This window comes from Coccinella septempunctata, chromosome X (genome assembly GCF_907165205.1).
Source record: "Coccinella septempunctata chromosome X, icCocSept1.1, whole genome shotgun sequence".
Classification (NCBI taxonomy): domain Eukaryota; kingdom Metazoa; phylum Arthropoda; class Insecta; order Coleoptera; family Coccinellidae; genus Coccinella; species Coccinella septempunctata.
Window position 1 is genome coordinate 5134671 of NC_058198.1, and position 23826 is coordinate 5158496.

The 23826-nt window shown below is 38.0% G+C and overlaps 1 protein-coding gene across 14 annotated transcripts in view; it reads left to right on the top strand.

Moving 5' to 3' along the window:
- The first annotated feature begins 12413 nt into the window (after positions 1–12413).
- LOC123322257 (latrophilin Cirl) overlaps positions 12414–23826 on the top strand; it is a 137692-nt gene continuing 126279 nt past the window's right edge. For 12 of the 14 annotated variants that reach the window (XM_044910175.1, XM_044910184.1, XM_044910177.1 and 9 more), the window contains exon 1: positions 20276–20667. The gene's annotated coding sequence lies outside the window, so the exon portion shown is untranslated. Of the gene's footprint in view, positions 12490–20275; positions 20668–23826 lie in introns of those variants that run through there. The other 2 variants (XM_044910178.1, XM_044910190.1) reach the window with 2 other exon arrangements.

Genomic DNA, 23826 nt, shown 5'->3' on the forward strand with positions numbered 1-23826 from the left:
GGAGATATCGCAGATTGAAATTTGCAATTTTCGAAAAATGCCATTTCCGAGATGAAAATCTGAACGAAGGGAGATAGGCTTTCGGAATTGCTCGCAATAGATTCAGCGTGTTCGAAAACCTATATTTTCATACCAAAATTTCAAATATCTGGCCCTGTTTACGAGAAAAAAATGTTTTTTGTTTTTCCACTTTTCATTTTCGAGTTGACTTCGAGGAGCTCTCTGGAGTGCAATTCTCTATTGAATAATAAACTGTTTGGTTTTCTAGAATCCTCAAAATAAATTCTATGCTTTTCATATCTTAAGACATTACTAGAACACCCTGATTTTTAGACAGAGTAGCAAATAGGTCATTTTAGGGGGGTCTAACCCCTTGCTCATTTTTGACCCAAAAATTCAAGTTTTTCGAAATCGAGTTTTTGTGCTAGGGTAGAAGCCTAGGTCACGCTGATTATAGAACCGGAAATCCCAATTGGATCAGATGAATATAACAGGAGATATCGCTGATTGAAATTTGCAATTTTTGAAAAATGCCATTTCCGAGATGAAAATCTGAACGAAGAGAGATAGGCTTTTGAAATTGCTCGCAATAGATTCAGCCTGTTCGAAAACCTATATTTTCATACCAAAATTTCAAATATCTGGCCCTGTTTACGAGAAAAAAATGTTTTTTGTTTTTCCACTTTTCATTTTCGAGTTGACTTCGAGGAGCTCTCTGGAGTGCAATTCTCTATTGAATAATAAACTGTTTGGTTTTCTAGAATCCTCAAAATAAATTCTATGCTTTTCATATCTTAAGACATTACTAGAACACCCTGATTTCTAGACAGAGTAGCAAATAGGTCATTTTAGGGGGGTCTAACCCCTTGCTCATTTTTGACCGAAAAAATCGAGATTTTCGAAATCGAGTTTTTGCGCTAGGGTGGAAGCCTAGGTAACGCTGATTATAAAACCCGAAATCCCAATTTGATGAGACGAATATAAAAGGAGATATCGCAGATTGAAATGTGCAATTTTTGAAAAATGTTCTTATATAGTTTGTAGTCAATTTTCAAACGCGACTGTGCGTAGAAGCAATAAGCACCAGCGATTCCAACTCCCCGGGTGTCTCTGAGAAACTCAAGTACAAACCAGTAAATTTATAGTCCGTATTGGAAATGTCTTCATGAAGTTACAGGATGATAAGAGATATTGATAGAATTAATGTAAAATCGTATTCTTATATACCGGTCGATCCTTTAAACAACGCACTAACTCGCTTGCCAACGAACCAGTTTGATGCCTCCTATTGGGAAAAACTTGGTCCTCGTCTATTAAAATAATTTTTATTGCATTAACCTTCCATGAGCATTTTTTCATATTCATTAGTTTTCTTTATTGATATCTCATGTCATTTATCAGTGAAATTATTACTATTGAAGTTGTGGTCTCGTCTTTCAGGACAGTTATTCGTTACAAGGAAAACGCATTCACGGCCATATTTTCGTTCTTTCGGGACCGGTCGCTCGTTCGGTCGCTCATCCAGAATAATCGGACATAATTTCCGCCATAATTTATTTCTGTTTACCCAAGGTAGGACGTGTTACTTCACAAACACGGCCGAAATATGCGCTGCAGTTAAAATATGGCATCTTATTAATTACTCATATTTGCATTCCGCTCTTCTGCTCTTTTAGTACAATAACTACACACGAACTGACGTTTTATCGAAGAGAGGGGTGAATTCTTCTCATTCCCTCCGGCCTTCCTCATCGATGAAATTTTCAAATTAAAATTCTCGCGATTAAAATTTCAGGTATGAGTTGAACTTCAGCACCAGTTTTCGCACACATTTTTTATGATGATAGATCGTGCCTGATTCTTTGCACTTACGGGATGTTAATGAAATACACACAATTATCTCGAAAATTTTATTTATATTATTTATGAAATATAGATAGTTTCACTTGAAAAATCATGTACATCTGTATGTATCTGATGACATAGTCTGGAGGTACCATAGGTTTCAATTTCCAAAATTGAGAATTGTTTTCCTTCAAAAAATGTTCGCTTTTTCCCCTTCGTTTCGAAGGGAATGGAATAGAAGCAGTATTTTCCACTGTGTGGAACATAACACTGTCGTTGTTGTGCTTCTCGTACAAACCTTCCATAAAATTATATTTTTCCTGCCTTATTCCATCGTCTCATTAGAATCATCATGAAATTTCGACCTGAGGTGAGCTGATAACTTTTAATCTAGGTTGTATCGAAGATGTTTAATGGGAATGTCAGTCATATATCAATATGTTTCAAAGTGTAGACGAATATGTCAACCTCATGAAGATATATGATGTTAGTGTTGTCATATAACGAACAACACGAACCTTATGCCTCACCTATTATTATTAGTGGACATCCAGTGGAATGTAGTTACATAGTTCATCGTGACCCTGATACTGAGTGAAGAATACTCTTTTATGTATCATTTGATTTTCGTATCTGTTTTTGTCAATCTGCTTAAAACATTGACATTGATAGGCCATCATTCCTGATGCCGTTCGGTTGAAAGAATCCAACTGGAGATGCCGTTCGCCGTTAACTCGTATTTTTTTTTCTCGATTCGATTTGAATACAATCGGCTCATGATCGCGCAACGTCTTTCCATTTTTTCTGTTCTTGTTCTCTCCCTTGCTTTTCAGATATTGGGATCATTTGTGAGGTTGATACTCCCACGTCGTTCCGATGGTTGATACAGAGTGATCGTGAGAATTGCAAACACTGCCAATATCCTTAATTACTGACTTAGAGACTGGGCGTCATTTCGTTACTTGGAAGAGGAAAAATGATGACCAATCTCCCCCCTTTTTAGCACTTTAACGGAGAGAGTATTTTTAGCTATCTGAGAAGTCTTAGGAAATCGAATATACTTCATGGAAATTGTAAATGGTTTTTACTAGAGAGGCAAAATTGCAGGAGGTGATGCCTTGTCCGAAAATACTAACATAGGGTCGAATATTCACCCCTTCTAAGCTATGGGGTGTCAAAAATGTGAACTTCTTCTTTGATAAAATTGGAAGGGCTAGAGATATTTCGTTGAACAATCGATATGCTGATAGTCTTGCATAAAAATAAGGTATTTCATCTTTGAGGTATCGAATCAGGTTCTTATCTAAGTCGATTCAAGAAAACGTCATACCTGATTAATTTCCATCATTTTCCATCACTTAACTGTCGTCGATTAGAACGAAATTCGTCCCACGCGTTCAGCCGTTTTGCACGACGGGATTTTGAAATATTTGTTTTTTTTATTTATTGGGATCTGTTCCTTATCTGCTGTCGCGTCACTTTTATAGTTCGAGAGCGAGTTTTGTCTCATTTACCTTCGCCTGAACCTTATCTGCTATTTTGAATATTCTTAAGGCGAACTTAGTTTTCTAATGGGTTGTCCCATGTACGATGTCCACCGGTGTAGGTGGCACAATTCACAGATTGAATCATAATCCACCAATCCATTAGAATCGATCAATTATTTATTTTATTGATTCGATCCTTGAATAACCTACAATAATTATTCTAATGGAATTTATTCGTGGAAAGATAAACACGTAAAATAAGCTGGTGTATATTCGGAATTAAAGAGTCTGTCGAAAGCAGAAACAACTAATTCCAATGAGAGGAACCATTAATAATACCGTCGTTATTAATGAACGTATCCAGAAAATTTGAAAGAGTGTTTCTCAAAGCAACGATTTATACGACGAAATTATTCGTTTTGACAATCAGCAAGGAATTAATATACAATATGAGCCTAATGAATGAACGTTGGATCGTTGGATCAAGAAATATTGTTGGGGATCCCTTGTTTCTATCATTCGAAATATAACAGAAGAAGAGTTTATTTATGGAATGATTATACATGAAACAGTACTAATACTGCACTTAAGTTCTTGGTTTTCTCTGGTAACATGACAAATTCCCATAAAGAATTTTTCGACTTAACGGAGTACGTAAATTCAAGATGGAAACGTGTGATTCATTATGGAGTCAACGGGGGACTTTGAAAATCATACGATATTGTACATTCCATGAGAACTTTCTGTCGGGTAGTTTACGGTATCAAAATAGCAACGACAAATCTCAATGGTCCTCTTTCTCCCGCTAAAAGAAATCTTTCACCACCCACCCCACCTTGTCCTACGTTAATGCGTGGAGGTTGGTAACATAATTCTTGCTCGATACCCATATATTTCCAGCTGTGAATTACCAGCATGGATGAATGATTGTTTCAGCAACTTAAAATTTAATTGTTGACCGTACATGTCCATCCTCCTACATGGATTCGAATTTTATATGATACGCTTTTATCGATCACTGCCCTGTAATTTCCACAGGTTCCGTCGTGCGTGCCCATGATACAGAGGAGGAAAAACTGTGAATTCTTGAAGCGTGCACAAAACCGTATGGTTCCTTATAACCGTAAAAAATTATGTGGTGATGGACCCCACCTTTACTTTTTTTGGGGGAAACAATGACAAATCATCTGTTAAGAATATAATTTACCACATCGAAATGGTACATTGGTATATACAATGGGTTCGATTTTTTCATTAACATGTGGCTAGTTAAAACCAAAAATCCACAAGTTAAAAACTCTCATTATTCGAAATAATCATTCCTTTTTGACTAAATAAAAATAACCTCTTCTATCGTGTAATAATCGTGAAAGAGACTCTCATATTCATGGTTCTAGGTAAAAGAAAGATGCAACAATACTAATTAGTCTGATCAAGATAGCAAGAGCCACAAATCGACTGAATTTCAAGAATTATGTTAGCCTCCGCTCCGTGGACAGCAAAAAGAGTTCGTAGCATCCCTAGGATGTTCGTGAAATATAACTACATTAGTGGGGTATACATTCTTGAAGTCTAATTATACGGACCTCCAGTATGTTGAAAATTCTTCGGGGCTTTGGCACCAGCTTTGACGCATGGGGGCCGCTTCGACCTCGTCCGATCGCAAATGCCGAAAGTTACATCAAAAACTCCACGATGTTTCAACATCGAGGGACCAGATACGCGCTCGTCTGTGAAATAATCGAAAACCACTCAGATTGCGAGAAGACAATGGCAGAATTCTTCCAGCATGGGGGCAGATTATCTTACGCGGTCTTATACGTATAGGTGTTTGCAGGGAGATTAATTACGAACTTTCGCAGAAACTGAAAATTCCTATTGCTCATAAAGTGAATACTTCACACGTATTGACCATCAACGGTGATGTACGAGGGGATTTCGAATGATGCTCCGTGAAGGTCATCCGAAGTCGCCATTTTCAAGGGACGATCTTTTTTCAACCCTAAAAATGAAGTATGGGCTTGCGTGTCCTATGCGTTCGAAACTTGGCAAAACCCGTAAAAACAGCCTGTTCGGCTGCAAACTTTAGATCACATCACTTGTCTTCATATGTTTCGTGATCACACACAATCTCTCGAAATATAAAGTTTGGTTATCGTTATTCGATCATACATAAGATAAGAAAAAACCGAAAGCCTTGATTTGTCCTGCTCGAAAACTGACTCTTGACTGGTAGAAGTTGAAGAAACATCAAATCTCTGGAATTTTTGTGAAATTCGATCTCATATTAGATTTTCCCAATAAATACAACATGAATTGGGACATGATATGGTCATTTTTGCTGGAACAAGGGATATTGTCATCATTTTCTGTTGCTTTCACAAGGAATAGAAAATATTTCTTTGATTCTATAACTACAAAATAATCTCTTATGCGTGAATAAGTCTATTAGATTTGATTAGATTTAATCTATTGATACCCAGTAGTGGAAGATTCAATGACAAATTTATTGCTCGAAGAAGTGATGTAAAATGAAGGTACTATGAAACTACTACTCCAAAATATCAAATGAGACGAAATTCTGATTCGGCTGGGGATAGTCCATTTAAAAACAACCATCTGGAGTTTGCAAAGTTGTCGTTGCGGTTGGCAAAAAACGACATAAATCCGTATTTTTGCTGAACAGCCTCCGTACATCAAGACGGCGGTTTCCAGTCCTATTCTGTTTAATTAAGCATCTCAAGTCTTCGGAACCGGTTTGTGGTAACATGACGATCGTCGAGATTCAACTAATGATTCTATTTTGTCTACACGCTCTGCATTCGATGTGTTTTTATACTGGCGTAGTAATTTCCATAATTGCATTTTCATTTATACTTATCAGACTCAACTTCAACAGCACCGATCGCCCTTCGATTTGACAGTGGGGAATGCTATCTACTGCTGTAAATGCCAACTTGGAAACCGAGAAAAAAAAATCCGTTCTGAACATCCATCTTGCCGAATCGAACCATTTAGTTTCGTTTCAGTTTCCATAACAGGATGGGTTATAAATGGATGAGGTGCAAATTCGCATTTTTTACTCATTTCCAACTGGACGAAAATATAAATTTTTTATTTTTATGTATATTTTGCATCGCTATCGTGGATACTCTTTTTCTGTGTCTGGTAGAAGGACGTGTTTACACTTCAGACTCTCGTGAATATTTAGATTTTCTAACCTAACCTTAATACACAAGTGGATACTGGGTGTTCCATTTCCCCCATGTCGAAATCGATTCCAATTTCTATCCTTCATACTTTCGCGATTTTTATCCCTATGCAGGTGAGCCGGGATAGCGTTATCATTGAATGATTCAATGCGATGATTTATTAAGTGCCTCGAAACGACAATATTGCATCCGGCCTTGCACAATAAATAATCGATAGGTGTGACATGTGGAAATGAAAATTTCAGATTCCTCAGATACTCGAAGTAGCAACCGACCGCGAACTGATTCGATAGGACAAAACGATTGTGAGCCGTGATTCGATTGAGGCAGGCGACCGATTTTTCTCGAATCGAATGCATCCTCAACGGATTTTCAATCGTTGCGGGGTCGTTTTTGAATTACAAATATAATAAAATCGATCGTTTATCTGCAATGGACGAATTCCAGACGGGACAAGTTGTGAACTCGATGGGAGTATCGACGACAGAAAATTAACAAAAAAAAAAACCGTTTGTGATGAAAGTAAGTTGAATAATGGCAAATTCTGCTTCGTGTTCTACTAATATTTTAGACCCTATCGGATATGTGTTTCTGGCAGACGAAATACAATCAAATTCAATTTTGGAACATAATTATTATGTCTTTTTCTGGATTCTGTGGTGTTTTCTAGAGTTAAATTCGATTGTATTTCGTCTGCCAGAAACACATTTCCGATAGGGTCGAAAATATTAGTAGAACACGAAGCAGAACTTGTTCATTTGTTCGATGAAATTTTCACTTTTTGAATGGTGATTTTCTTCTTCCAAAGACACATCGAAATATCAATTGATCTCCATTCATGCTGCTAGAAGATATTTTTCGATTCACATAAAATCAACTCCAAACGTCTCATCCTCTGTGGAGCGGAGCATTCGACTCCGTTTCTAATAAATTCCAACCATCTAAGAGCTACGTTATGAAGCCGTCGCATATTGCATAATTTCAAGAACAAATGGCATTAAATCTTTCCAGGCATCATGTACGACCGGATATTTTTCGAGTATGTACTCATTTTTCACCCGAAGTGTTGTGGGAAAGTCATAATCCGTGCAGGTGGAAAAATGCCTCGCTCGTTGCTCACGAGGAAAATTGTTTTTCGCAGTAATTATGAATGCCACGAAATGCCCCCTCGAACGGTAACCTGTTCATTACGCACGGCGCGAGGGGGGGGAGAGGCAGGCCCCCTTAATTATTAATCGAGACTCGGGATCACTTATTGAAATAAATCAGGCGTCGCATTTCTGATACGGAGAAAAAATATGCCGTTTAATTATATGCAGTACGTACGGGACCCATAAAAATAAAGCGTTGAAAGCAGTACGTCGCCTTCTTTCGCGGTAAAAATAAGGAGAATACAAATATATAATAAATTGGCTAATATTTCACGATTGGTGCCGATAAAAACGGGCCAAACAGAAATGAGAATTAAGAAATACCTTGGAGCGAAACGGGCCAACGGATTTTTCATTAATAAATAAGCCGTCCGTTTTTGGGGGTGGTCGTTAAGCACCGACGGAATGGATTTCGCTGAATAAATAATTGTTTAATTATATAAATGTCCGGAAAAGCTAATCGGTATCAAAATCGGCGAACGGTCTGTCCTAATTCCCGATGCGAATTTCGAGTTGTCGTATCTGAAAAATGGGATTTTTGCCGCAGCCGATCGGGCAACTTTCCATATTGTGTTCTCTTCCATTCGTGAATGAACTCGAAAAGACAAATTGGGACATCAGAACGCACACTTTCATCTGATGGTTAATTTCGTTCCACCGAACGAGAAATCGATCACTAATTCTGCCTCATTGTTCGTACGAAAATTTGTCATTTAGATCATTGTTTGTCCGGAAATACCTATTCATAGGGAATTTATTCTTCGTTGAGTGATTGGGTTGGGTACCATGAGTAATATGTTAATTAGTTATACGTCCGTATATGGTGGGAAATTTTCATTGTTTCGATAACGTAGAAATCGAAAACAAAGTATCGATAGTAAATTCTTGAGTTTCTATATCCGCCACGAAATATTTTCGAGAGTAAATCCATATTAGGTGAATCCATGTTGGGAACCGCTTGATAACGGTAGTTTTGAGACGGCTAGTGAATGATACAGTATCAGAAAATCAATCGTTTTCGGGTAAATTAATTTCAAAATTAGGTATGTTCATCATTCAAGGATATAACTCTCTAAAAAGTGAACCAAAATTATCAAAGATTGCTGCTGAATAAATCTCAAGGTGGTGGAAAACCAAGAAATATGTAGTGAACTACCTTAACCAATTTAAATTCTGCATATTATTTAAGGGTAGTTTAACTGCATATGCTACTTGGATTCATTGGAACCATCAAGGCTATCTTTCTTTTTTTGAATTTTTTTTTGGAAAATACGTATAAGTCTTTTTTCACGAAAAACTCTTGACGTATCATCCATAAAATAACCGTTTTCAATTTATTCACGAAAAACCAATTCTCAATAGATCCTTTCTGATGGTTGTAGCACCCTCAGCAAGTGTATAAGTTAATATGACAAGAACTACATATTTCTTGGTTTTCTTCATCCCTTGCACTTTAGAACTACGTACTGGTCGACGATTTTGGATCACCCTGCGAAGGATATAATCTTGGAAGAAGGAAGAGTACATTTATCATTAAACTTGCATTACTCGAGAACGGTTATTTTTCGGAGGATATGTCAGGAGTTACTTTATTTTGAGTCGACGAATATTTCTTTGATGTATCAAAGAAGCATACGCAAATAACTTGTCTTGGTATCCTCAAATAATACCGATTTATCGTTAGTCCCTTTCCGAAGGGTTGTAGCACTCTTAATAAGAGGTTTTCGACATGAGTTCGTCAGATAAAGACCACTTATTTTTCGATGTTCTAGCATCCCTAGAAATATTTCTAGGGATTTACAATTTACCTTCTATGTCCAGCAAGCGAATAGGAATCTTGACAAGGGTGAACGAATGGTATTTTCTCAATCTCAATAATTGAAAAGTCGCGCAGAGTTAAGTCAGTCTAATACAGTGGGCATTGAGTTGTCCGAGGATCGGTTTGGGTTACGCTCTATGAATTTTCTGAAGAACGTAATCATTGCCCAGAAAGCCGTAGTCGTCAAATTCTTTTCCGTCGATGCGGTCAAAGCGAATTGACAAAGTAAGCGTGGAAATGACAATATGATTTGTCCGAGGGACGATAGTGTTTTTACGATGGGAAATGATTCGTACAAACATGCAATTATTCGCTTGAACAGGCCTCTCGATAGACCATCAATCACTTATCGAATTACCCGAAAATAAAAGTGCGAACACATCTGAACTCTCGACGTTGTAAGTGCATTCTCATACCGCCGGAATTGTGGGTGAAATTCATCGTGACAAACGCTGAATATCCAAAGCCTTATGAATATTGATTTTCATATTCAACTAGGTACACAATATCGGAAACGGGAATGCAGTTGCTTCTATGATTAAAATATTTATTGCATTACCCAGTTTTCCCAGAAGTTTGTTATGCTTCCAGCAAATTACATTTGCTCACCACTTCCATCATTCCGAGGGCTTTCAACCAATGAATTCTTTTGTGCTTAATGGGATGTGTCAATATTGGAACACATTCGGGTGGTACGGTTATGCAAGACGTAAATGGTGGTTGAAAAAGTTCACAGTCGTTGATCGACCCTATCGATGAATAAAAGAGTTTCTACACTAAGTACATAAGAAGGTTAATCGATTTTCGATGTTGAAATGAGGTGTTGAAGAACCTGAGCTTTCTTTAAACTATTCAAGTAACTTTTAATCATATTGACCGACTTTGATACTGTAGGTTACGTTTAATCAGTTGTTTTTCCACCAAACATGAGCCTCTTATGGAAGACTCGAGCAAAAAGCTCTGGTTGTACAATGTTTACAATTGTCGACATTGGAAGTCGTAAATCATGCAAAATCGGTAATGAAGAGGCCGCAGAGGACGTTTCAATGCTGCCAGCAGCATGCATCATGCACCGACGGAGGTGTTACAAAAAGGTGAACGATGCATCTGAAACTTAATACTCTCATTTCGGAGTGAGCGTTTTAACGGTGTTTCCCAGAAAGTTCTTTTATGCGACCAGGAAAGCCCGGTGGTAAAAACGGAATAGAAAAGAGTGTTAGTTACCGGTAAATAGGCATTTAACGATTGTGCATAAAACGTTCGCGCATGAATATTTAAGAGGACCCCGAGCTGAATATTTGTGTGTGGTAGTCCGATGGCGTATGGAGAGCTCTCCAAGAGTCCAGGTAACGGTTCGACGAGGAAAGTGAAGGCCCGGTCAGATCACGCGAGACCAGAACAGCCGGCGATTGTATTATTCTTGCAAAAGGTGCCAGGTAATTGCAGGAGCAGCATGATCGATACACTGTTATTAAATACAGCCGCTAAACGTACGGCTATGGTCTCGCGTAGCCGTTTGCGTGAGTCCAGTTGCACTTTCTCACAATATACGCCATATATGCAATATATTTTCGTACGCAGCAACGATATCTATCATCAGCCGAGGCGATTCTATATCATTCAAATGTAGGGTTTGGTTTTACGAATCGAATAGAAAATTGCGTTGCCTGCGTAGACCGTTCATAAAAACCACGCCTCGATAACGTTCCTGCACTCTCCTTGTCTTGTGCTACATCTCGGTAAAGTTAAAAACTTTTTCGAATTATTCGAAAAAGACCCCCCACAAACGCTACCATGAAAATTTTCAGGCTACCTGGAGACGCGACAGCTTTCTGTTGATCCTGTTTGGATATCACTCCTTTGGATTGTTTCAGTAACCCCTACTCCCATTTCAATTGATCTCTAGGTCTCATTTTTCCTCTGTCTTCTTCCCAGTCAAAGTCCACTAGCCTCCTCAGGATTTTTCTTCTCTAAATCGACGAGCATCTCTGCTTTATCCTCTTCATGAATTCCATGATGGTTTTTCACTTCATAAATCTACCGGTTCGTGATAAACCAAGGTACACTGAGTATATTTCTGCCCCTATACCTGAGTATTTCGCTTCATCTTATCAGTAGATTTCAAATTGTACGAACAGTTCATTCTGACCTGCCTCTCAGAACGATCATTCTTCGTTGCACTGTTAGCCTATTCACATTATGAATGTGTCCATAAGCGGTCCTTTATTCCTAGAACATGTGAACAACCTGGCGAAATCCCTTGATTAAATCAATACGCGCTCCGTGTTGGTCTTGGATTTTAAACAATACGCCGAGGACGTATTATCGCCGGATAATGCCTGAGAGCCTATGGTATGATACGATTGTCATTTATAATTGGTAGAGGCGTGAAATCCATTGTCATTGCCTGGACGTAACAATGTATAGAACGCTACACACCCTGACAAATAATAACAGATATATAAGCGTCTTAATGCATGTGCGGCGAAGAGGTCAGAGAAAAATATCGATCCCCCTTTAAATTCTTGATTTCGAAATTGCCTCCTAATGATAACTGTTAACTCTTGTCTGTAATCACCCTAAATGCTCAACCTATTCATGCGAGAGCCGCCTTTTTCTACTCCTCCGTTTGATTACTGGGAATGATTCTTCGGAATGTATTATTCAAACTGCAGACGTGAAATGACGACAGCCGGAAAATTTATTAATTCACTTTCCAGTCCGCGCACAGCACGGAACCCTATCGGAAAATTGAACAAATATACGTCAGCTTGGCGATTTGGTATTATGCAAATACATAGTGTGGCATTTAGAAATATGTGTGTCCAATACATGAGAGAAAAATTGCAAACATGTATTTCGAATCGAAGAAGACACATTTTCTGTATTTTCTGTATCTTACAGGTTCAAACCCCAGGGAGGAGTATCCACCCCTATAACTTGAATAGAGAACGTGTTCTGGCTGACGCACTATTGTAAGTACACCCAAGTCTAACGACAATAAATTACATCACTGTGAAGAACTCATTCAACTTCATAATACGGTGATCCTGCCACTTTTTTCCTATGCAGAGTGAGTTAAGGATGGCAACACCCTCTCAGGGGTTGAATTTGTTAGTTAAATGTGTCCTCGGAAGGAAAGTTCATGTTCAAGTTTTTCCACATTGCAAAACATGCTACCTCATCTATTCCTTCTCAAACAACAGTACATATTTTTGAAGAAACAACTTGAAAAGTTCATAGAAAAAATCTTTGACGAATATGCTATAATTTATGAAATTAACTATGAAAGTTGAGTCTTCGACATTGTGATTTTTTTATGTAGGTTCATTTTACGATTTCATGTGCAAGTCCACCTGCTTCACTTATCGTTCGGATTAAGAAACTCAATTCATTTCGCGGAAGGTATAATGGAGATGGAATCCGCACGGTTATATGCAGTGACTTCACCAGAGGTCATGACTGTTCAGAGTTCAGATTATTTATGCATAATTGAACATGTTTAGGTAATTTGAATTCAAAGAAAAACAATTTATTGCTATTTACTGCGGCTATCGCGAACGTGAGCTCAACTTTCTCGCGGACTATTCAAACTAGCTTACGCAACAATTTCATTATATTCCACATTGGCAGGACTTAATGACGTATATGTCACCGTAATGACATTATTGACGGTTTTTAAAACAACATCGTCCGTGATTCAGGAGGGCATAACATGCATAGGTCACTATACTGGATATCGTCACGTATTATATTGGTGGCTGGATTTTTTTTTCAATGTTTTTATTTCTCCGCCATTTCGCCCGCGACTCTATTCAATTCGCGGACTCGTCATAACAAAGAACGATCGATCCATCAATATGTCACTATATTATGGAAATCGTAAATTAACTAGAACCTCATTTCCAGAACATGTTTCATTTTAACCCTATGATTTATAGTTATGAACTTGATGGCATTTTTCACAATGGAAAACAATTTTGGGAGGAAAACATTTTTTCGAGTTTTTCGAATAGTCACAAAACTCTGAACCATAATCGATAAGTTTGCTATCTACACGACTAGATTCGCTTCAATTCCATCCATCAAATCAACAAAATCGAAAAATATCTAGAAACCTACAAAATAAATGAAATTCTTCATTCTGTTAAAGTATGTCGGGATTGATCATGATGAAAATGATCCATTCTTCGAACGCTATAGGTTCATCACTAGATTTATTTGGTTGTCTTCATAAAGTCATGTGGAATTTCTCTTATAAAGCTCGAACCGCAATTTGTTGAATATTTTTTAACACAGTTCTCAACTGTGCAGTCATTTCTTAATTGATCGTATCAGAGTTATATTGAATCCTTTTTGTATGCACAAAAAAACTAAAATTATGGATACATTTTTTATTTTTGCAACAAAACATTTCTTCTGAATCTTTCTAAAGGTCGTGAAGATCCTATTATTCATATCAATAAATGAAGGCAGTATCTTGATCGGAGATAATGTGTTGCAAACGTGAAAAGACGTAGCCATAGGTGCTCTTGCGAGAAGTTTTCAGAATTTACATTCTCCGCCATATCACTCCGAATCCAGTGTTATTCTTGGGAAAATTCAACAGCTTTTATGTGAGTTTCAAACGACGAGCCCGAGGTTTTAGGTCCACAATTTCAGTATTACCCAAGAAAACATGTGAAAGCGAGTTGAGGTCGAAATGACTAAAGATCGAGACAACAAATCACGAATGTGATCCATGATTTTGATAGATATGGCCCAACGTTGCACTGAGTTGTCGCAATGCTGTGTGCTGGTATGGTTGTAGATTTTTTAATACACGGCTGCAGGCGCGGAAGATATCATGATTTAGTAATTCGCATTTAGGTATAGATCAGTATTTGGTCCATGGACTTGGCCGAACCAACAACGTGACACGTAATGCGTCATAATAGCATTATCCCACGGGGCAATTAGTAGCCGAATTAATTATTATGTCTGAAGCAGCGTTGTGATTATAGGTTAGTGAAATATCCCTTTGCGTGGCCAAATTAGGATACAATTTAGACACCATTCTCTATAGAAACCTGCGATTTCAGGACCAATTACACCGAAACATTAAATTATACAGTGGCGTAGTAGCCGTTTCCACAGTGAAAATATGTCGCCTTCCGTCAGAGACAAAAATACGCAAAATATACACTGCCATTTGTGCAAAAGCTGTCGATCTCCATATGCCCCCTCCTTCCAACCTAGCACGTTTCAGGTAATTTCCAACCACGTAATTTTCCCTGGAAATAATAAAACGATTCGATGTGGCTGAAGCTGATTTTCACCGCTTTATGGGACGCATCTAATGGTGTACACATAACCAGATACGGCGTCTTAGAAAGTTCTGCTAATTAGTAGCATCTGTTGTGGACGAGCAGCTGAATCATTTGAATGTACTATTTTCAAACGTAATGAATCCAGAATCGGACAAAGCGTAATGAAACTTCCCCCGCGTCGAACGATCGATCAACTTGTTATAAAAAAAAAAGTGGAATATCATGTTTCAAAATCGCAGTCGATATTAACATATTGCATGATACGAGCAATAAATCGAAATTCGTAGAATCCGAATGCAATCGGCCTCCCTTCATGATATTTCGATAGTTAGCGTTCATTAAGAGAGCGAATCGGCTGAATCGCGAAAACGCTGCACTGTTACGATGTCATGGGGCGCCCCATCAATAATTTCGCCACGCAGAATCACAACATTTGCAATAAGTCGGAATAGTTCCACGCAATATTCAGTCCATGAACCCTATTGTTCGTAAATCAAAAAATCATCGAAGAATGAACATAATGGAGAAGGAATTAATCGAAGAGAATAAAGAAAATATTTAGAAAATCGCAGTATAGAGTTCCACATCTAGACAAATAATATAGAGGCTAAAATTAATCTATGATCATTTCCTGATGACCCTGTAATAGTTAGAAATGGTTCTCATACAAGTCCTTTTAATATGCCCAGTCATAACAGAACAACAATACAAAATTAAATCAATCAATTCAGTTGGACCACAGTTGCAATGTCACAAATTTTGCGTCTTGCTGTGATGGCTGTAAAGAAGTTCAAATCACTAATCTTCTTTCCTATTTTAAAATTTGACAGCAGTCGTTTATCCGAATTGGTAAGAGGTGGGGAAATGAAGTGGAAAACAAAGAACTTCATTGTCGAAGCGCAAACATTTCAAACATGAACTGTTCCCATTGAAACCGTCGAAAATACATTTGTTACACAGTAATTTTTATTGGCCTTTTGTAAAACGAGTTCGAAGTTGCTGTGACGTGAAATATGCTATTATTAACAGTTGGAGATCAAAGATGACATATTCGTACTGGGTGAGCAGGAACTAAAGCTTTTTCAGACGAATAATTCGGAAAAAAAAAACAATATCGACTTTGATTTGGCATATCCTAAAGCGGGAACTCAATGATATTTTTTTGGTGACTTAAACATGTCATTTTCGAATCCAAAAAGTCCAGAGCTCATTCTTTCTTGATTTAACATTATTTTCATCCCATATTTCTATGATGGCATGTTTCATTTAATATGTGAATATTCAACCGAAATCGGCAATTTCCAGTGCAGAAATGAAGCCGATTTCCCCTGATGGGCGCCATTGGTCTCGGACAGAACTGCACACATATATGACGGAGTGAAATAAATTCGGTTTTAAGTGCGCTCCACCAATTCTTATGCATCCTTCAGTTTCAACCGCACACGGGTGGTCCATTTCAGGGGCTGGCCATTATGTATTTAATTACTCGAAAACGAAATGCCGTATAATTTTCCACATTTCGTCAAATCCTCAATCGGAATGAATTTTTCCTAGCCGAGGGTAGAGGTGGCAGTGAATAACTTAGCCGTAATGTTATTCTGGGAACAGCCTGAAGACAGGCGATCTTTCGGAATTGTGAAATTAAGACGTTTCAGGCGTTGTTTAAGGTTTTTTTTCCCACTAGCATGGGTTTATCTCTCTATAAGTGAGTCTCGCGAAATGATAGAAATTTTGTTGTTTCCCATTTCCTTGGGGTGACGGTACAAGGTATCCAAGAAACCTAGACTAGATCACACAAATTATTTCAATAAAAAAAGAAGGTTTTTTTTAGCACAACTCGTTGTAGATATCTGATTTGTTTCTCTAAGTATATTCTATAATCCAATGGTGATATACTTGGTTTAATGGGCGATTAAACTTTTAATGGACCATCGAATTCAAACTATCCTTCCCCCAACAGGGCACTAAACTTTCATTTCGGATTCGAAACACTATGTGATTTTTATTTGAAAAATGTTTCTACAAACGATTTCGAAAAGTGTTAGAATTATTGATCGAAACGTGATTGATCTGATCATAATCTTATCGGCTCTGCCCTCGTACAGAAAACAAAATCCAACGACGCACCTATCGACTTGAGAAATGATGTCGCATTTCCTGTTGTTTCTCAATTGCTTCAGGCACAGAGAGAAGGATATAAGGAAAATCTTCCTCGTTCACTCGACTCAGCATTATGGGATTTGGAAAATTGTTTTATGCATTATTTTTTTCACGAGAAATATTTATATCTCACGACATTTAAATCTGGTTTTCTCGCCTCAGGGTTAGGCCGAGCGCGTAACTCGTTTTTGATGAGACTGTCCTGTCTCTTGAAACAGTTTTCTCGGGATTGAGGTACAATACTGTAGCCGTAATAATGCAGACTTGAAAATATTTTCATTTCTTGGGAAAACCGAAGAAGTTGAACTCATGAAGTCGTGTAATTTTCGAAAACTATTTTTCCTAGAGAACTTTGTTCCAGTGCATACATATTTTGAAGTGTTTTGTACTGCAATTCGAAAAAAAATTGACGACTTTCCTTGGAATTCAGAAGTGAAGTATTTCCTTCCTTTATTTGACGGGAAACAATTGATGATGACGTTTTAGACCACGTGCGCGAAAATGGAAAAATGAAGGCCGGAAAATCATGATGAATATGCCAGCATATTGAGTTACTTCGCGAGAGATTCACCTTCAACTAAATCCTATCTTCCGAGTGTGAACCACGTGAAAAACGGTAAAATTAATCTCAAAGCGGATTTAGCGGTACAACGGTCGAATCAATTTGATTTCGGAAAAATTCCTTTTTCCTCCTCTTCTCGCGGAGCGTTAGCCACTAATTGAGTCTATACAATATTCTCGGTTTCTGTATGAAATATACCGCACTGAAACGCTAATTAGGTATGTACGTGAAGTTCTAGCTGACCATACGAATAAAGAAATTGATTAAACACCTGCATGTTGCGTCAATCAAAATTCGATTAATGCTGGAATATCAGAAGTCGTTACGGTGGCACTGATTCCGAAAAGATCTCTCGTAGATCGGTGAGAGCAAAAGTAACTTACTGTTAGTAATTATCGAGACTCCTGAAAAATGCTGTACGGTGTTCTATAACGAATAAGTATCTAAATTACATTTATTGTTGTCGGCAATTAGCGATTGAATGTGAGGTACCGTTGCATTTTCTCACATCGGCATGACGCTAACACATTATACCCAGGCATGTTGGCAAATGATTACTAATGAGAAGAAGTTGAAGCTGAAACTCAAAACGGTTTCGATTGTACTATCATCATTGCGGAAAAATATCCTTTCATTAAGAGTGCATCCTGTATAACATACAACATTTTGTGAGACCGCGTGAGAATTGAGTTAAACGCGAACAATTATAGAAGCATTAAACAGATTGAGAATCAAGCAAGATCATTATTTTTGTTATTCTGCTCAATATTTCACTTATGAGATATTGTACGAGAATATCGTAAGAATTCTTCCTATTTTCTCGAGGATATTTCGAAAATTTATGTCACTCAAAAGATTCATTCTCAAAATCGATACATGTGCTTTCAATCTACATATTTGAAATCAAAAACGTTCTATTTTTTCGTTACTTTGCAGAATATATGACGCCTTTTTAATCTATATTCAAGGATTGATAAGCAGAAAGGGAATTCAAAATTAGGTTTTTTTTTTAAAGCAGTACCTACGATATTAGTTGTTTTTTTTGAAAATCAGGATACCAAAAAAGTAAACGTCTAGGTAATATCTACGCGAATGACAGAACATCATAAGGGTTAGTCTAATGTTTCAAGACTGTTGAAGATGTCGAACATCTGGTTTTTCTCCCATGACAGAGCCACTAATCGTTCGATTTTCTTGTTCGGTTTCCTAAAAATGGTGTACATAATAATGTTCCATGTATATCACGCTCCAATTTGGTGGTTGAGCTGCTTGTCAATAGATTTATGTTGTCTGATGTCAAGCGATCCAAATAAATTTCATAGGACTGCTGCTATACATTCTACACGCTGGGTGTAGGTTGTTCAGTTTATGGTTTAATATTACAACTGATGAATGCCTGGAAATATTCCAATAAACTGTATCAGTTCCACGTTTTTATACGAAATATGTTGTTAATTAGATTTCAAAGTGGTCTTTCGAAGTCGAGATGATTTTACTTTTGCCTGATTTCAATTTTCAATGACGATTCGAGGGTTTGTGACACAGTTAATGGTCCGATAAGCACGAAGAAATTGTATGTGGACAATTAATCATCCGGGCAGAACAAGAATCAATTGAATTTCGAATTCACGATCCAATTCAGCGGGGTCCCTCTACTGTCCTGTATTAATCTTGGTCCTGGCATGGTACTCCGATAAACTACAAATATTTCCGAATACTGTCGCTAAGAAAAAGGGACACATGAATCTACGGAAGTTATCCAATTCATTCGATACCTAAATAAAATATAAATTCCGGGACATTTCGAGTAGTCTTCGAATTCCTCACTCGAAGTTTGGTGGAATAGTCGTATTAGTCTCTGGGAGCACCCCGAAGAGAGCTATCAAGTTATCCCGTGTCCGAATATGTCGAACGAGACACAAAGCGATTTCATTTCCATTCCTGAATGTTTGCTCGTTGTTTGATTGTCACGAATTCCGCAATTTGAACTTTCGACGACAGTGCCTACGTCTTCATACATATTTTCACCCGTTTTATGGTCAATATCCATTTGATATTTTTCGAAATGTAAATCTGAGGCGACTATTTTTAAGATTTTGGAAGTTGTAGCCATTCACAAGTAGAAAACAGTGCGGAATTCAAAACATTAGTTTTCAACACGAGTTTTTCTTCATTCCAAAGCAATGGATCTGTTTAAGAAGGTAAAGGGATATAAATTTTTTCTATATGAATTTGGTATCAGATTTTCACACAGCAAAAATGCCCATATTCATATTTTTTCTTAGAACTGCTGGTACATGAGTGCGATGGTTGTTTCCATTTGGTTAATTCTCCAGAAAAAAAGTTCCAGATGGGATTAATAAACAATATGATCATGTCCGGAGTACCTTGGGATAATACGAGCATTAAAGGTGTACAGGTTGGAGAAACGGATATTAATTACTACATTGTGTTCAATATCAATGAACCAATCTGGCCCGATGTTTGACTGGAGAACCGCTCGAAAACACAGAGCCCTGAGGCACGCCCAAATTTGTGGTAAAGGTGTCAGAAGATGCTCCGTCTACAAGGTGTAGCTCGATTTTGAATACTAATACCCTATTTCTATCCCTATCCGTTGCCGTGAGCTTAGCCGAAGCCGAGCAAACACGCCGTGTTATTCTATTCGCTCTGCGTCGCCCAAGTTCGGCAACCGATGTTCACTCGGCATTTCAGAATCATTCCTGTTCATATTTTAGTCAGTTGAGTTGTTCTCGGCTGTGGGGTAGGCGCTGCTGCTGTCCGCTTCTGACTTCCCCTTTTTTTGACGTACATTTCGGAATTTGCGACACGCATCTGCTCGTCCAGAGGAAATTGCGAAAATTGTTGTTGATACTTCAGCCGAAAATCCAGATGCCAGGACTTTTTCCTGCCCCTTAGGACTTTGTGAAACGGAAGGATCGTCTTTTGGGGGTGAATTTTCACGTGAGACCAGGAGCTTCTTCATCATCCATATATATATGTTTATTCGATGCTTTGATGGTTCTGATTTGTGTTGAAGTGTTTGTGGAGACATAATTGTGTTATCTTGTAGCATGGACAGAGGTGTATACTGAGTGGTCGAGTTTTTCCATCTTCTCGAGGTGAGTTCAGTGTTTGGATGTGAACACCACCAAGAGCTCTCTGCTTTAGACTGATTTGTATGGCTTTGAATGTCTTCGCAAATATTCACGCAACTGGCTGATGATTATTTATTGAATCTTGTTGTTCACATGGTAGCAGATTCATGGATCAACTATCGATATGTAGAAAGAAAACATCATTGCTAGGTCCACGAAACCACACCGAGGATCTCGAAGAAGATTGACACGTGAAGGTGGAGGCAAAAAACGTCGTAAATATCGTGGTCATTAAAACGATTACAAAACTCCATGTATCGACAATTACACTATTGTTTAAAATTGAAAGGCCAGCAGTATATCATTATGAGAGCCTTTATTTGATACTTTCACTCCGCTCTATGATCATGGATCTATTACGAAAAATATTATATATCGCTAATCATACCCGTGGTGCGGGGTATTATCAAAGAGTAACCAACAAGAGGTTTCACTCTGTCAATTTACAAGGCGAAATCTGACTCATGGACTTTTAACCTTGGAGTGGGGACACGATACGCGCCAGAATACTGCGAACAGAATCATCCGCAGTCAAATCAGAATCTGGGCGTCCAATCAAATTGCGAGTTGCGAACCGAACGAATATCGGCAGATATCGGCTTTCGTTTTCGTATCCTGTCGGAAACGAATCAATTTCCGTTTATGAAAATAATGCGACTTCTTTCAAAATAGTTCGAATATCGAATTATGAGTATTCCCTCAAGGTCATTGAAACCCAACCGGCCAAAATGACAGAGTGCATCCTCTTGTTGGTTACTCTTTGGTATTATAGTATGTCATTTCTTTATTAACCAGGATGTTGGGCAATCCATCTGGCAATAAATACAACTAATGAGATGAACCTTTCGGTGGTCCAGACTGCAAACCCGAATAATCCGCATTCTAACCGACAGAAATAATCCAATTGACCTACCACCACCATTCTGGTTGTTTTGCTGGGAAATTTAGGCGGCAAAATTTACTCCCTAGTTGGGTGACGAATTTACCAATAAATTATTCCGCCAGAATTGACTCATTATGCTTATCATTTGCAACGTTCGGAATCGAACTTTAATCTGTAACTGTTATTGATGTTGGATTCACAATTCGCTTATATGTACGCGAATAAATTATCATTTGTAATAGAAAATGGTTGTTGGCAAGTGTTATTTCACGTTTTCTATACGGTCACACACCGCAACGTCTAGTTAAGAGACAGGAATGCGGTAACGAATGCTTTCCTCCATTTCAGTTTCTATTGTAGCAGAGGAATCTTGCTTGCTGAAGATCTAGAGTACGGTCGGCGATGAAATTCTCATTGCTGGAATATAAATTATTGATGAATGGAAGTAATTACGACGTGGTTTCGGAATTTTTCACGCGTCCTCTGGATACCTTCTTCTCCAGCTGTCAAAGATGACATGGCTATTTGATTTATCAAATCAAAAATTTTGCCACTTGTCCAATACACTTCTCATCGAAAAATTGAAGCTATGAGGAGGAAATCTAGGAGAAAAAGCAGTCACTCTTTTTTTAATATTCATTTCCAAGGTGATTAAAGACCTAATTCAAGTCTTTTGGCTCTTGGAATCGCCTGGTGAATATCTGATTGTAGGTACTCTTGAAGAGTGCAAAGCTATTCGTTAGTTTTGCACAATCGACAACCAAAATGAGAATCGAAGAAGTTCTTAGGCTTTCTCGAAATCCTGATTGAAAAATTTAATGACAGAGAAAGAAGAAAGAGTCACAAAGATATAAATAAAAAAGTACAATCAGGAATATATCTAGGCCGCAATGAATTTTGCTGTCCTAGCGAATACTACCAACTTTGATAAAAAGTAAATATGTATTCATGATTTTTCGAAGAAAAATCAATAAAATAAAGAGGACAATGGAATAAGATATTCTCAAAGTGAATTTTGAGAGTAAAATCACATTTGAATGTGTATGATCCGATCACTTTCATGCACATTGTGAAGGATATATTCCTCTTCGATCATTCTTAACATCTGTATTCGACAAAGATGAGGGAATATCAAAGTTTCAGCATCGTTTGGTGTGATAGTGTGGTAATTCTCGCAAAAGTCGGCTATCTCATGGACATGCATGTTTTTTATTTAATATTCGATAGATGAATAATGGTTGGTGTATGTTTGATTGTCTTGTCTTCTCTTGTCTTAGTCCAATAAGTGCATGCATTGCATGTTTGGTGTTTTCCCCGATGCGTCGAAAGTGAGCCATAAAATCCTTCCCTTGGCATGGCTTGGCGCAGATCTCATTTCGGGAAAATTATTCCTATTGATTTTACGATGAATACTGTATTAGATCCAGTTGGAACATTTCGATAATTATGATACATAAAATAAGGCCGGTATGTTTCGAATCGAAGGCGCGAGAAATTATGAAGGTTCAAATTGGCGGTTGCTGCGATATTTCACCGGGGGTGTAACATAAATAGAATCCCGGCAAATACCCCGGTTTTTCCGGACACAAAGGAAAATCTCTGGACATTATTACACTTTCGGCTGAACTTCTGCCGTTGTATAGTAGCATCAATTTTTGACAGGGTAGGCTTTTCCCGTGTAAGAGTCGAGTCTCGTATAGCTGTGGATGCGTCAAAATAGCGGCTTGAGAATCCCGGATATCGGAGCATGGAACTTGGAAGACGCCAGATAAATTAAGAGGGTTACTCGGAACCCCACTGACCTTTCCGAGCCATGCTCATTTCGTTGATGTTGTGTGTATCCATGATAAAATTGATTGCCCCTACTGGAGACACAGATGGTGCCCTGTGTTATGACGATCGGGACAGAGAATGTATCGAACTCTATACGTTGAAGAAGTTGAATGCATTCTTCAAAAAACGAAATCAAATTGATATCCTCTTGATTCATGTTCATCGTTGAAAGTGTACAAAATAATTAAATGACAAGGTTTGCAGCATAACTTAACGGTTTTCAATGACCAGAAGGAGAAAATTGTGTTATTTTGGAGCTCTGTACGTAGCTGGAAAATTTGTGTGAAAGCTCAACAAACGCCGAGGAATGCCGTGAAAATACTCCGTTTCTCATGGTATCCTCTTTCTTTTTTTTGCGCAACTATCCGCGACATATCTACCAGATGTGTTTCACTCGTACCAGAAGT